Source organism: Schistocerca serialis, chromosome 7 (genome assembly GCF_023864345.2).
Source record: "Schistocerca serialis cubense isolate TAMUIC-IGC-003099 chromosome 7, iqSchSeri2.2, whole genome shotgun sequence".
NCBI lineage: Eukaryota > Metazoa > Arthropoda > Insecta > Orthoptera > Acrididae > Schistocerca > Schistocerca serialis.
This window is the reverse complement of record NC_064644.1, coordinates 262,557,925-262,571,295: the sequence shown is the minus strand read 5'-3', so window position 1 is coordinate 262,571,295 and position 13,371 is coordinate 262,557,925.

Genomic DNA, 13,371 nt, shown 5'->3' with positions numbered 1-13,371 from the left:
AACCAGCCGCAAATAATTAGTAATATTGCAGAAAGCGTACTGTTTCTTAGGGGATCAATTTAACGTCAAATTTCATACAATGCGAAATTCCGAGTATGTTCTCACAGAGATGCGCGAAAAGACAATGGAAACAGATTACTTTAATTGGCAGCTATAGTGACGTGAAGAAATCGCTAAGTTGTGAAACGAAAAAGCAGAAAATTTATTATGGCTTCAGTGATTTGAAATGAACCTAGTGACTCATCAAATTTATACTTTCATACCCAGAACTAATCTGTAAGGAAAAAGTGAGTGTGAAAAGCCGGTTTCGATGCTGTGCGGTAAATTTTCAGAAGATCTCGGCTCAGGTCACAGCACGGGGTAAAGGGAGACTGCTGGTTAACATCTCGTCGAAATCAGGGTCATTAGCGACTGAGCACTAGCCCTAGTGGAGCAGCGTAGTGTAGCATATCTTCCGTGGCCTTGCATAACAGACACTATGTAGTGATCTGGAAGAAACCTCCGTCACATTTTTCTGGAGTTAACAGCTCGTCGACTACGAGGTCATTAGAGGAAGCAGAAGATAGGATTGGAAAACAGCAGGGAAGGAAATCGTCTGCATCTTTTTGAAAGAATCATCCTAGAATTCGCAGTAAGCGATTAAGGGAAACCACTAAGTATCTAAATCTGAGTGGACAGATGGGAATTTGAGCCTACGTCCTGAAAGATACGAAAATGCATTGCTTTAACACTACGACACTTTGCTCGCTTCCTGATTTCAAATATCGTGGCCTACCCTCTGTACAGCACTGCTTACTATACAATCCACACCTAGGACCTAGTACCTACATTAGTGGTGAAAAAATTTGGACGCAATGTGACCTGCACAAACTTTGTGCGAGCATTTATTGATTTCTGGAACATTAATTACATATTTTAAAGTGGATATAGGGACCCATCATTAGCTAATCTAAAATGGGTCAATGATTCTGCGTTTTTAAACAATATTAAGGTACAAAATTAAAGAAATTATACATATGTTAAAAGACACTTCCATTTCCACTTTCATTTAAATCACACGATCAGATTATTACCGTGCTGTGCCATTTTCAAGGACTGCTGGTGGCGTAATTTTACACCATCACCCTGTGTGCACGTACACAAACGTGCGTCCGTCATTTTAATACAGGGTCAAAATAAATGTAGCTCATTGCTTTACTGCCAATATTGACAAAATAGGAAACAAAATTGATTTTGTTCTGTCAGGTACAGACACAAGAAAACAAAAATAAAGAACATAAGCGCATTTCCACTTGATAAACGCAATAAACACAAACAAAACGCAAAAACCAAACCTTACAAAAGATTCCATGTCAACACTACTGCTTTTTCCCAGTGTAACCTTGCATACCTCCCCCCATGAACCATGGACCTTGCCGTTGGTGGGGAGGCTTGCGTGCCTCAACGAAACAGATAGCCGTACCGTAGGTGCAACCACAACGGAGGGGTATCTGTTGAGAGGCCAGACAAACGTGTGGTTCCTGAAGAGGGGCAGCTGCCTTTTCAGTAGTTGCCCCTGCAACAGTCTGGATGGTTGACTGATCTGGCCTTGTAACACTAACTAAAACGGCCTTGCTGTTGTGATGCTGCGAACGTCTGAAAGCAAGGGGAAACTACAGCCGTAATTTTTCCCGAGGGCATGCAGCTTTACTGTATGGGTAAATGATGATGGCGTCCTCTTGGGTAAAATATTACTACTCAAGAGGACATCGTTATCAGGAGAAAGAAAACTGGCGTTCTACAGATCGGAGCGTGGAATGTCAGATCCCTTAAACGGGCAGGTAGGATAGTAAATTTAAAAAGGGAAATGGATAGGTTAAAGCTAGATATAATGGGAATTAGTGAAGCTCGGTGGCAGGAGGAACAAGTCTTTTGGTCAGGTGAATACAGGGTTATAAATACAAATTCAAATAGGGGTAATGCAGGACTGGGTTTAATAATGTATAAAAAATAGGAGTGCGGGTAAGCTACTACAAACAGCATAGTGAACGTATTATAGCGGCCAAGATAGACACGAAGCACATGCCTACTACACTAGTACAGGTTTATATGCCAACTAGCTCTGCAGATGACGAAGAAATTGAGAAGAAATGTATGATGAGATAAAAGAAATTATTCAGGTAGTGAAAAGCTGACGAAAATTTAATAGTCATGGGTGACTGGAATTCGACAGGAGGAAAAGGGAGAGAAGGTGAATATGGATTGGGGCTAAGAAATGAAAGAGGATGCCGTCTGGTAGAATTTTGCACAGAGCATAACTTAATCTTAGCTAATACTTGCTTCAAGAATCATAAAAGAAGGTTGTATACATGGAAGAATCCTGGAGATACTAAAAGATATCAGATAGGTTATATAATAGTAAGACAGAGATTTAGGAACCAGGTTTTAAATTGTAGTACATTTCCAGGGGCAGATGTGGACTCTGACCAGAATCTATTGGTTATGAACTGTAGATTAAAACTGAAGAAACTGCAAAAAGGTGGGAATTTAAGGAGATGGGACGTGGATAAACTGACTAAACCAGAGGTTGTACAGAGTTTCAGGGACAGCATAAGGGAACAATTGACATGAATGGGGGGAAGAAATACAGTAGATGAAGAATGGGTAGCTTTGAGGAATGAAATAGTAAAGGCAGCAGAGGATCAAGTAGGTAAAAAGACGAGGGTTAGTAGAAATCCTTGGGTAACAGAAGAGATACTGAATTTAATTGATGAAAGGAGAAAATACAAAAATGCAGTAAATGAAGCAGGCAAAAAGGAATACAAGCGTCTCAAAAATGAGATCGTTAAGAAGTGCAAAATGGCTAAGCAGACGTGGCTAGAGGAAAAATGTAAGGATGTAGAGGCTTATCTCACTAGGGGTAAGATAGATACTGCCTACAGGAAAATTAAAGAGACCTTTGGAGAAAAGAGGTGGGTAGATCATCTTACTAATGAGGAGGTACTGAATAGGATTCGGGAGAAGAGAAGTTTGTGGCGCAACTTGACTAGAAGAAGGGATCGGTTAGTAGGACATGTTCTGAGGCATCAATGGATCACAAATTTAGCATCGGAGGGCAGCGTAGAGAGAAAAAATCGAAGAGAGAGACCAAGAGATGAATACAATAAACAGATTCAGAAGGATGTAGGTTGCAGTAGGTACTGGGAGATGAAGGAGCTTGAACAGGATAGATTAGCATGGAGAGCTGCATCAAACCAGTCTCAGGACTGAAAACCATAACAACAACAACAACCTTGCATGACACATTGTTTATGAACCAATTGGCTCTCCTTGTAATTTGAGACACTTTTGAATGCGGTTAGGCTTACTGCTTACCAAGTTGTCCAGATGACCTTGTGCTATATTGTCCCATTCCTCAACAGCGATCTGTGAGGCCCTATAAAATCATTGATGGGACAGGCTAATGTCAAACCGCTTGTTTTAACACATGCATTGCCGGCAGAGTGAGATCCGGAGAGTATGGAGGCTATTCCATCCAATTGATTTTATACTTCACTACGAAGATGCTCATAAGATTGTGACAATGGAGTGGGGTGGGGGGGGGGGGGCATTATCTTCCATCAACGTGAATCCCTCTCCAATATTTTCAGCAAATGGAACCACAGTGTGTGCAAGAATGTCGTCCCGATGATTCACACAAAGCCTGCGGCCTGTGGCCATACATGATTCCGCCCCAAAACGTGATTGAAAGACTGCCTCGATACGGGCAGTGATCCATGATACAGTTACAGTGTAAACGTTGTCCTGGTTGCCTTCGTACACGAATATCAGTATTTATGGTTCAAATGTCTCTGAGCACTTTGGGACTCAACTTCTGAGGTCATCAGTCCCCTAGAACTTAGAACTACTTAAACCTAACTAACCTAAGGACATCACACACATCCATGACCGAGGTAGGATTCGAACCTACGACCGTAGCGGTCGCGCGGTTCCAGACTGTAGCGCCTAGAACTGCTCGGCCACCACTGCCGGCATCAGTATTGATCGTCAGGGTGGAGACTGATACAGGCCTCAACAGGATAGCGCATTGCGTCCACTGGTATCTAATCCACAAAGGATGGTTTCGTGCCCATGCGGCACAAGTCTCTCTGCGAACATGATTTAGAGGAGGAGCCTCGAGAGGTCTTCTCACTCCTAATCGCTGCTCATGGAACCTATTTGGTACTGTTTTTGTTGACATCTGCTCTCCTGTAGCTGTCTGGAACTCTCGTTGTAGGCGTGTAGTAGTGTGTTGAGGGTTTCTGCTTGTTGTTATACGGCAGATACCGGTCCTGCACACCAGTTGTTCTTCATCTGCGGGCAATTGTTTGACTATCCTCAACCGATCCTTGTGCTTCATCTGCGGGCAATTGTTTGACTATCCTCAACCGATTCTGCCGCTAGAAACTTATTCCAGATTCTAGATGATGATGATGATGTTTGGTTTGTGGGGCCCTCAAATGCAAGGTTATCAGCGCCTGTACAAATTCCCAACCTTTGCTCAGTCCACTCTCGCCACTTTCATGAATGATGATGAAATGATGAGGGCAATACAAACACCCAGTCATCTCGACGCTAGTGAGAATCCCTGACCCCGCCGGGAATCGAATACGGGACACCGTGCTGGGAAGCGAGAACGCGACCACGAGACCAGTAGCTGCGGACCCCAGATTCTAGAACTAGAGATGGGGTCCCTCCGCGCCCGCACCAATGTGGTGACCAAACCAAAAGTTCTACTGTCACCTCCGTCAACATGGTAGTTATCTAGCAAGTGGATCACAGGATGCTGGGATGTGATGTTATCCATGCGTCTGGGTAAGACTACGCATTAACACGGACCGTCAGGTAATAGCTAGTGGACGAAACGCTAATAGCTGTGATAGTTCATGCAAGATTGGATTTGTTAGTATGGGTACCATGCATCATTACCGTGGCAAGCGATGGCGATGTATCCCAGTTGCTGCAGCCGCTACATTCCTGGAACAATCAGGATCGTTATACAGTAGTGGGAGATCGGCCATAGATCATCTCACTGTGTTGGGTGTGTGTGGAGCTTGTCTGCATGCAGTGTACTACGGTACGGCTTCCCTGCGTGGTGCCAGTTATTCGGCAGTGTATTCCAGCTGGATATCCAGTAATGGCGTCTGATAAACAGGGGCTCACCTGTACCGTTGTGTTTGAGCGTGCTTGGCCACAGATGTTAGGTCCTTACAAGTATGTCTTTTGGTCTTTTATGTTTCCATCTATGGCTGTGGTCGTAGTTCCCCAGATTCAGAATAAACGGATTCTGCGAATGTCTGGAGTTTCTGTATAGTCTTGTGGTAAGTTTGTGGATTACCTCCGTGAGAGTCTCAAGTCGGTATTCCCGGTGAAGGTCCGCGATGCGTGTGTATCGTGGAGCATTGCTTATGATTTTGAGTACTTTATTTTGTATGAGCCGCAGACGGCGCAGGCGTGTAGGCGCAGCCTATCCCCAGACAGGAGCTGCGTACGTCATCAGGGGTCGGATAAGTGTCACGTACATGGACCTCGACACCCTTCTGTTCAGTGTGCTACGCCTGTTGAGCATATGTTAGAGCTGTTTGAGCCTCGCGCTAGCTCGTTTGGTCATGTGTTGCATGTGGTCGCCCCAGAGCAATTTCCGGTCCATCCAGACACTGAGGTATTTGACTTTCTCACGGAAACGTATTGGCATCACTCTAACTCACAGTGGTATTCTCTGCGACATCCACCTGTTTTATTTCCTGCTGCGTAGGAGTCTCTGATCGTACGTTATTGTTATCTGAACCATATTGAAGCAACACAACTCTCGTAATGATACTCAGCACAAGTACTGCAATATTTACAGGTGACTCGATTGCCATAGACTGCACTTACTGCTTCCTCACGGTAGAAACATGAACTGTTTCCGCTAGGATTAGATGAAAACAAACTAGTTTATTGATATCGTAACGTATTTCTGGATCACAAGACTCAGTATTAAAGTTTCGGAAATACGCAACATTTACTTTGACCACTGTATGTAAGTGCTGTCGTTGAAGACAAGAGTGACGACAACGTTCCATACTCATCAATAATTTAAAACAACATTACTACCGAACTGGCATACGTACATAAACATAAAACAAACAATGTATCGCTCAGAACACTGCCCTACACAAGTGTATTTGGCACTTTCTAGTCTACAGTAAACAGCAGTTCAGAGATGTATACAGCAATAGCCACCACTGGCTAAAAATGGTTCAAATGGCTCTGAGCACTATGGGACTCAACTGCTGAGGTCATTAGTACTCTAGAACTTAGAACTAGTTAAACCTAACTAACCTAAGGACATCACAAACATTCATGCCCGAGGCAGGATTCGAACCTGCGACCGTAGCGGTCTTGCGGGTCCAGACTGCAGCGCCTTTGACCGCACGGCCACTTCGGCATTTACCGGTGGTTGCATTTACCGGCATTTGCCGAGGACATGTATTTTGTCAACGAGTTTAGCATTACTGTCACGTCCTTTATTTTTGTGGTGTCTGTTCTGCCGGGCATATCCGAAAGAATATACGTGATTCATAATTCTCCGTCAGCGTATCTAAATGACAAAAGAGAAGTTCTGTCATCAAATGCAATTGGGCACTGAAACAACAGCAATGGCGACAAGTGAAAATTTGTGCCTGACTGGGACTCGAACCCGAGCGGTTGTCTTAATCATTCGGCCTATCCGAGCCAACCTAAATTCTCATACATCGCATACTACATACGTAGTGTCCTCCGTCCTCTACCACATTGCTCGTAGCCTCACCTGATTCCCGCAAGAGATCAAACGAAGAGTCCATCCGCACTGAAGGTATCATTGTTTTGCGTCATGGCTCATGCATTTTTATGTGTGGCGTATTCTTTCGAACGTGTCCGGAAGAACAGACGCCACATTTATAAATGCATTTGCCTTGACAGATTAAGACGACTGCAGGCGATTAGTGATAAATCCAGCTTCGAGTCCCAGTCTGGCACAAATTTTCACTTGTCCCAATGGATTTGTTTCAATGCCCGATTGCAGCTGAGGTCGGAATTTCTCTTTCGTCGCCTACTATCTTGTATGTGTTTTACGTCGAATCCACAAATACGTTTAGGCTTATGGCATTTCATGTAGTAAATCATTCTGTAAAAATGAAACCAAAATTTCAAAAATAAACTTTTTCAAGCACAGAAATTTAAGGGGAGCCGGAGGTGCCTATGCTGCCCATGTTAAAATCGCTAAGTTTGAGGAACATTTACGAATAAACTACCAAATAGAAAAATTTGATTTTTTTTTACGTATAGAGTGGTTTACTATTGCAGTTATGACAGAGGGATTTTGGAGTATCTTTTCTAGTTTCCTTCCAATTTTTTTTTATTAATGACCCAAATTTTTTTACAAATAATTGCTTTATAATTAAACTGTAATGAAACTAGTGAAAATATTGCCAAATGGCTGTGTTACAATGTAAGTTTGACCACTAGGAGTGCTGTATAAAAATTTCATCTCTCTAGCTTGAGTGGATTTTGAGAAAATGTTCCTTATATTCGAAAAATTCTAATTCACGGGAAATGGCTATCAAAGTTTCTCAATACATTCCTGCACTATAGGATGGATTATCAGGGTCTTCTTCTTCATCCTCCAGAAGCTTCCTCTTCTGTCTTCTTTTCTGGCCTGTTGTTCCATCATACTTCATACGCCTTTCTCTTCTTTCTGCTCCTCTTATCCTTTCTCTGTCAATATTTCTTAGTGCTCGTACAGTGTTCACCCCAGCTGTAAATCCTAATGCCTTCAGAACTTCACACTTCACACTGTTCCCTTGGTTGTAGGTTGCTATTGCATCATAAATGCCAAAGTGCTGTGTTTTTATGCTTACAAACACCCTTTTAGGAATCACTTTCCAAATCAAATTGTTTACGCTCTCATTAGGATTCTGCGTCTTTCCGTGTAGACATTTGTGTAACAACTCTGGCTGTGCTAAGTCATGAAAAACTGGTTTTATTGCATTTATCACAGCTGCTGGCAAACCATGTTTGTGATCATAGTCCTTTTTTGCATTATATGTGCACCAGGAATCTTTTGGGCACAGGCTGTGTTGAGGGTATTCATTGGAAGAGGCAGTATGAAGGAACAATGCCCACACTGCTTGTCGCATCTCACTAACATTACTAGTATTTTGCCTTATAGCATACCCATAGTATCTCTGTAGACGTTCAATCACCTCATCAGTAAGCCTGCCTCTCCCTCCTATAGTCTTTCCATCACTGAGCTTACTTGAACCCAAAGTTTGTTTGAGCCTTCGAAGCCGTGCACCCATACGCTCTTAGCGCTTCATTTGTCACAGAAAAGAATGTAGCCAACCTTTGCACACTCGCTGTATGCGTAACATAAGGCGCTGTATGCGTAACAGGCCGAGAAAATCCGAAGCAGTTCTCCAGGAAGTCACGAGAGGGTGTTAGATGCATTCAGCGGCCGCCCATTTCCTCTGCAGGCGTGGGGGAAAATGGTAATAACTCCACTTCTAGGGCGAGTAGAACAATAATTCAAAGTTTACATTAAAGAGGAATGTTCCAATTAATTTTCGGTAGCAAAAAAAAAAAGTAATTTTTTGGATTTGACCACCTCCGCTCACCTTAAAGCTTACACGAGTATCACAAAGTTTTAAGCTGTCATGTAACAACATGCATTTAGCTGCACAATATCTGCGCTCTTACTTGCAATGCTCATACTACTCCATTTCATCACAGCATACGGATTTACAGAATGTCACCCGAATAAGCGTAAGGTTTCTACAGAACTTCAGCCGAGTATTTGATGAAATGGCGCTGTACAAGTTGAGCAAATAAGTACCGAGATAGTGTGCAATTACGTGTTTATTATTGTAGGACAGCACACAATTTTGACAAGCTTGTGTAAGTTTTAAATTTCAGTGCTTGAAACTGTTTGCTTTTGAAGCTTTGACTTCACTTTTAAAGAATTACATACTATATGCATTGACGTATTTGTGTAGACGAAGTAAAATCATACAAAGTTCTTGTATTTATTGTTCAGATTCATTTTAACTAGAGAGAAACAGTATAGTGTCAACGGAAAAACGAAAATGGTTCAAGCATGTTCCGTTGACACGTATTCTCCATTTTTGAGTACCTGTAGATTTCCTCTATGACTGTTGAGAACGGTTTTGGTGAAATGGAGTCTTGTTACCTGATTCTTCTGTTTGCTCTGTATTTCTCAATATCGAGATAGAATCTGATCGAAACCTCAGTGTATTAACGTAGACTAAACCAATGCCTTGTTTCTCAGGGATGTCGATATAGATTTTGTTGCAACTGAGTCAAAGGTGTCTAAAACTTTTTGTCATTAATTAAATCACTGAAGACTAAGGACTCTCATCGATATGATGAAGTGCTTACAATAATATTAAAGTACAGTGCTGCGCATGTTAGCCCTGTGTTTAGCCATAGTTTTAATTTTTCCTTTAGGAATGGTCAGTTCCTGAACGATTAAAGTACCCAGTAGTAGAGCCGCTTTATAAAACGGGAGAATGGGATGATGTAGACAATTTTAGACCTATTTCTATGCCAGCAGTGTTCGCTAAAGTTATTGAAAAGGCTGTGTATGTAAGGATACTTGATCATTTTATACAACACGATTTGCTATCAAATGTACAGCTCGCCTCTGGAAGTTTAACAACTGAAAATGATATATTCTCTTCTCTGTGAGGAACTGGATGGGTTAAACAAAAGGTTTCGAACGCTAGGCATATTTTTTGATTTAACTGAGGCGTTTGATTGTGTTGATCACAAAATATTGCTCCAGAAGTTGGACCATTACGGAATACGGGGAGTAGCCCACAATTGGTTCACCTCTTACTTTAGCAACAGACAGCAAAAGGTCATTTTTCACAGTGCTGATAATGGCTGTGATGCGGGGTGTGAGTGGGGTATGGTCAAATGGTGGGTGCCCCAGGGATTGTTGGGGCCTCTCCCATTCCTTATTTACATAAATGACAGGCCCACTAGTATTACGGGTAACTCTAAAATATTTCTGTTTGCTGATGACACTATCTTGGTAGTAAAGGATGTTGTGTGAAACATTGGCTCTGTTTAAAATAGTGCAGTTCATGACCTGAGTTCATGGCTTGTAGAAAATAAACTAACGAAAAATTACAGTAAGACTCAATTTTTACAGTTTGTAACACACAATTCAACAAAACCTGACGTTTTAATTTTACAGAATGGCCATATGATTAATGAAATTGAACAGTTCAAATTTCAAGGTGTTCAGATGGATAGCAAACTGTCGTGGAAAGCCCACGTTCAGGATCTTGTTCAAAGACTTAATGCTGCCATTTTTACTATTTGAACGACGTCTGCAGTGAGTGATCGTTCGACACGAAAATTAGTCTACTTTGCTTATTTTCGTTCGCTTGTGTCGTATGGTATTATATTTTGGGGTAACTCTTACCATTCTAAAAGGACATTTTTGACTCAGAAACGAGTGGTTCGGGCAGTACGTGGCGTAAGTTCACGAACCTCTTGTCGACCTCTGTTCACGAGTCTGGGTATTTTGACATTGGCCTCTCAATATATATGTATTTCTTACTCTCATTTCTTGTTAACAATATTAGGTTATCCCCAAGAACAAGCTTTCACTCATTTCATACTCGACAGAAATCAAACCTGCATATGGATCGGACTTCCTTAACTTTTGTGCTGGAAGTTGTGCAGTATACTGCTGTATCTATTTTCAATAAGCTACCACTCGAATTCAAAAATCTTAGCAGTAATCTAGGCTCTTACAAATCGAAACTAATGAGTCTCCTCATGGGTCATTCCTTCTATTCTGCCGAGGAGTAGCTTGAAAGATTAAGCTGATTCTTGTTGTATTGTTCATTGCGTTTACTTAAACTTATGGCTTGACTTTTTTTGGGTTCATAAACATTTATTACTTTTATGTTGTAGTTTCATGTAATGACACGTTCCATGACCTTGGAGATTGCTCCTCAATTTCGTCCTACGGAACTTGACGTGCAAATAAATAAATAAATAAAATGAAGTGGTAATTCAGATTCCGTTGAATAACATCATTAAGATATTTCAAACGGTCCACTGCTTCATATCCACTTCCGGTCAGCCTATTCCTTTTCTGTGCAGCTGGTAATAACTTATCATCAAAAAAGTGGTTCAAATGGCTCTGAGCACTATGGGACTTCACATCTATGGTCATCAGTCCCCTAGAACTTAGAACTACTTAAACCTAACTAACCTAAGGACAGCACACAACACCCAGTCAACACGAGGCAGAGAAAACCCCTGACCCCGCCGGGAATCGAACCCGGTAACCCGGACATGGGAAGCGAGAACGCTACCGCACGACCACGAGATGCGGACACTTATCATCAATTCCATATAAAACTGATAAGCTAATACTAAATAATATTCACAATAGTAATGAATTTATAACGAATCAGACTGTTTTATGTTATTACTCACGACAGCGGTAGACTCGATTCCTTTGCTCACAAATTAAGATTGATCAATAAGTTACATTTTCTGAAAGGTCGTTGAACTCTGTGTAAACAAAATTTAATACCGAATCTGTAAAATAATAAACCGGCGGAAAGTCTGAATTTTTGGACCTGGAATCCCTATACACATAAGGGAACAAAGTCTGGATTCTGCCTTGAGATGTACACGAGCAAACATTTGGTGTTGTGACCACGTCATCCGTAGAAATAGGTGCTCCTTATCAGAGGTAACAAAGCTTTAGATCACGAACAATGGGACAGCTGAATACCGTAGATTAAGAGACGTTATATTTGTACTAAAGGAGACGGAGAAAAATTGTTTCTCAAATATAGAAACTTTTCCTACAGAATGCCAATAAGCTAATTTATAGTTTCACGATATACCTTCTGAATACGACGCAGGTTCGCCACAAAATGTTGAATGTGGGAACCAAGTGTCCGTTGCCTACGGCCGTGAGAAATGAAAACCCATTGTCATCATTGTTTACTAACATTACTCAGACGACTAAGAGTCAGGTAAACATGTTTGTTTTCAGCAAACAGCAAAATTACGGAACAACGGATCAACAGAAAGGCGTAGCTGTTGGAGACGAAAGAAATGAACATGGTACGCACTCACAAATTACGAGTCTGTGCTTCTGAAATAAAACGTATTCGTTGTACTTAAGGCTACATTAGACGCCGTTTTATAAGGTTATACTAACAAGGCAATTCTCATCTCTTCTGCGCTTACCCAGTTCCTCACGTCCTCACAAATGAGAAATCGCTCAGCCACGACGGTCAGCGCTCATCTCACGCCATAAACTTCACAAATGTTACCTCTGTGACCGTCTACTTGCTGTACTTAGAGAAAAAAGGAAATCACCTTCACTATTTCCTGAATATGCAGGAGAATGGAAAACAAAATTGAAGATCTGTTAGGGTCATCTATTAGAACATATTCTGAGGTCAAAGATAATGAGATATCTTGAACAGAATGACCTCCTCAATGCCAACCATCACGGATTCCGAAAACGTCGGTCATGTGAAACCCAACTCGCATGTTTCTGACACAATGGAAGCTTTCAATCGAGGCAGTCAGGTAGGAGAAGTACGAGGGTGAGTCAAATGAAAACCTTAAATATTTTTTAAATATTATTTATTGTGCAGAAGTGGTTCAAAGCTGTACCACTTTTCAACATAATCTCCTCCACACTCAATACAAGTCCTCCAGCGCTCACAAAGTGCATAAATTCCTTCAGAAAAAAATCCTATTGGTAGCCCGCGCAACGGCTCATGCACCGCGTGCCGTAGCTCTTCATCAGAACGGAACTTCTTTCCTCCTATTGCATCCAAACATATGGAAAGCACTTGGTGAGTATGGTGGATGAGGAAGATACTCAAAAGGCAGGTCTGTGATTGTTGCAACTGTTGTACGGGCAGTGTGGGGCCTTCCATTGTCATGTTGCGAAAGGACACCTGCTGACAGCAATCCACGTCGCTATGATTTGATTGGAGGCCGCAGATGATATTTTAGGAGATCTGTGTGTGATGCACTGGTGACAGTGGTCCCTCTAGGCATGTAATGCTCCAAAATGACGCCTTTTTCGTCCCAAAGGAGAGTCAGCATAACATTCCCTGCTGATGGTTCTGTTCCTAACTTCTTTGGTTTTGGAGATGAGGAATGGCGCCATTCCTTGCTCGCTCTCTTCGCTTCCGGTTGGTGGAAGTGAACACAGGTTTCGTCCCCAGAAACGATTCTTGCAAGGAAGCCATCACCTTCTCGTTCAAAGCGCCGAAGAAGTTCTTCACAAGCATCAACACGTCGTTCTCTCAT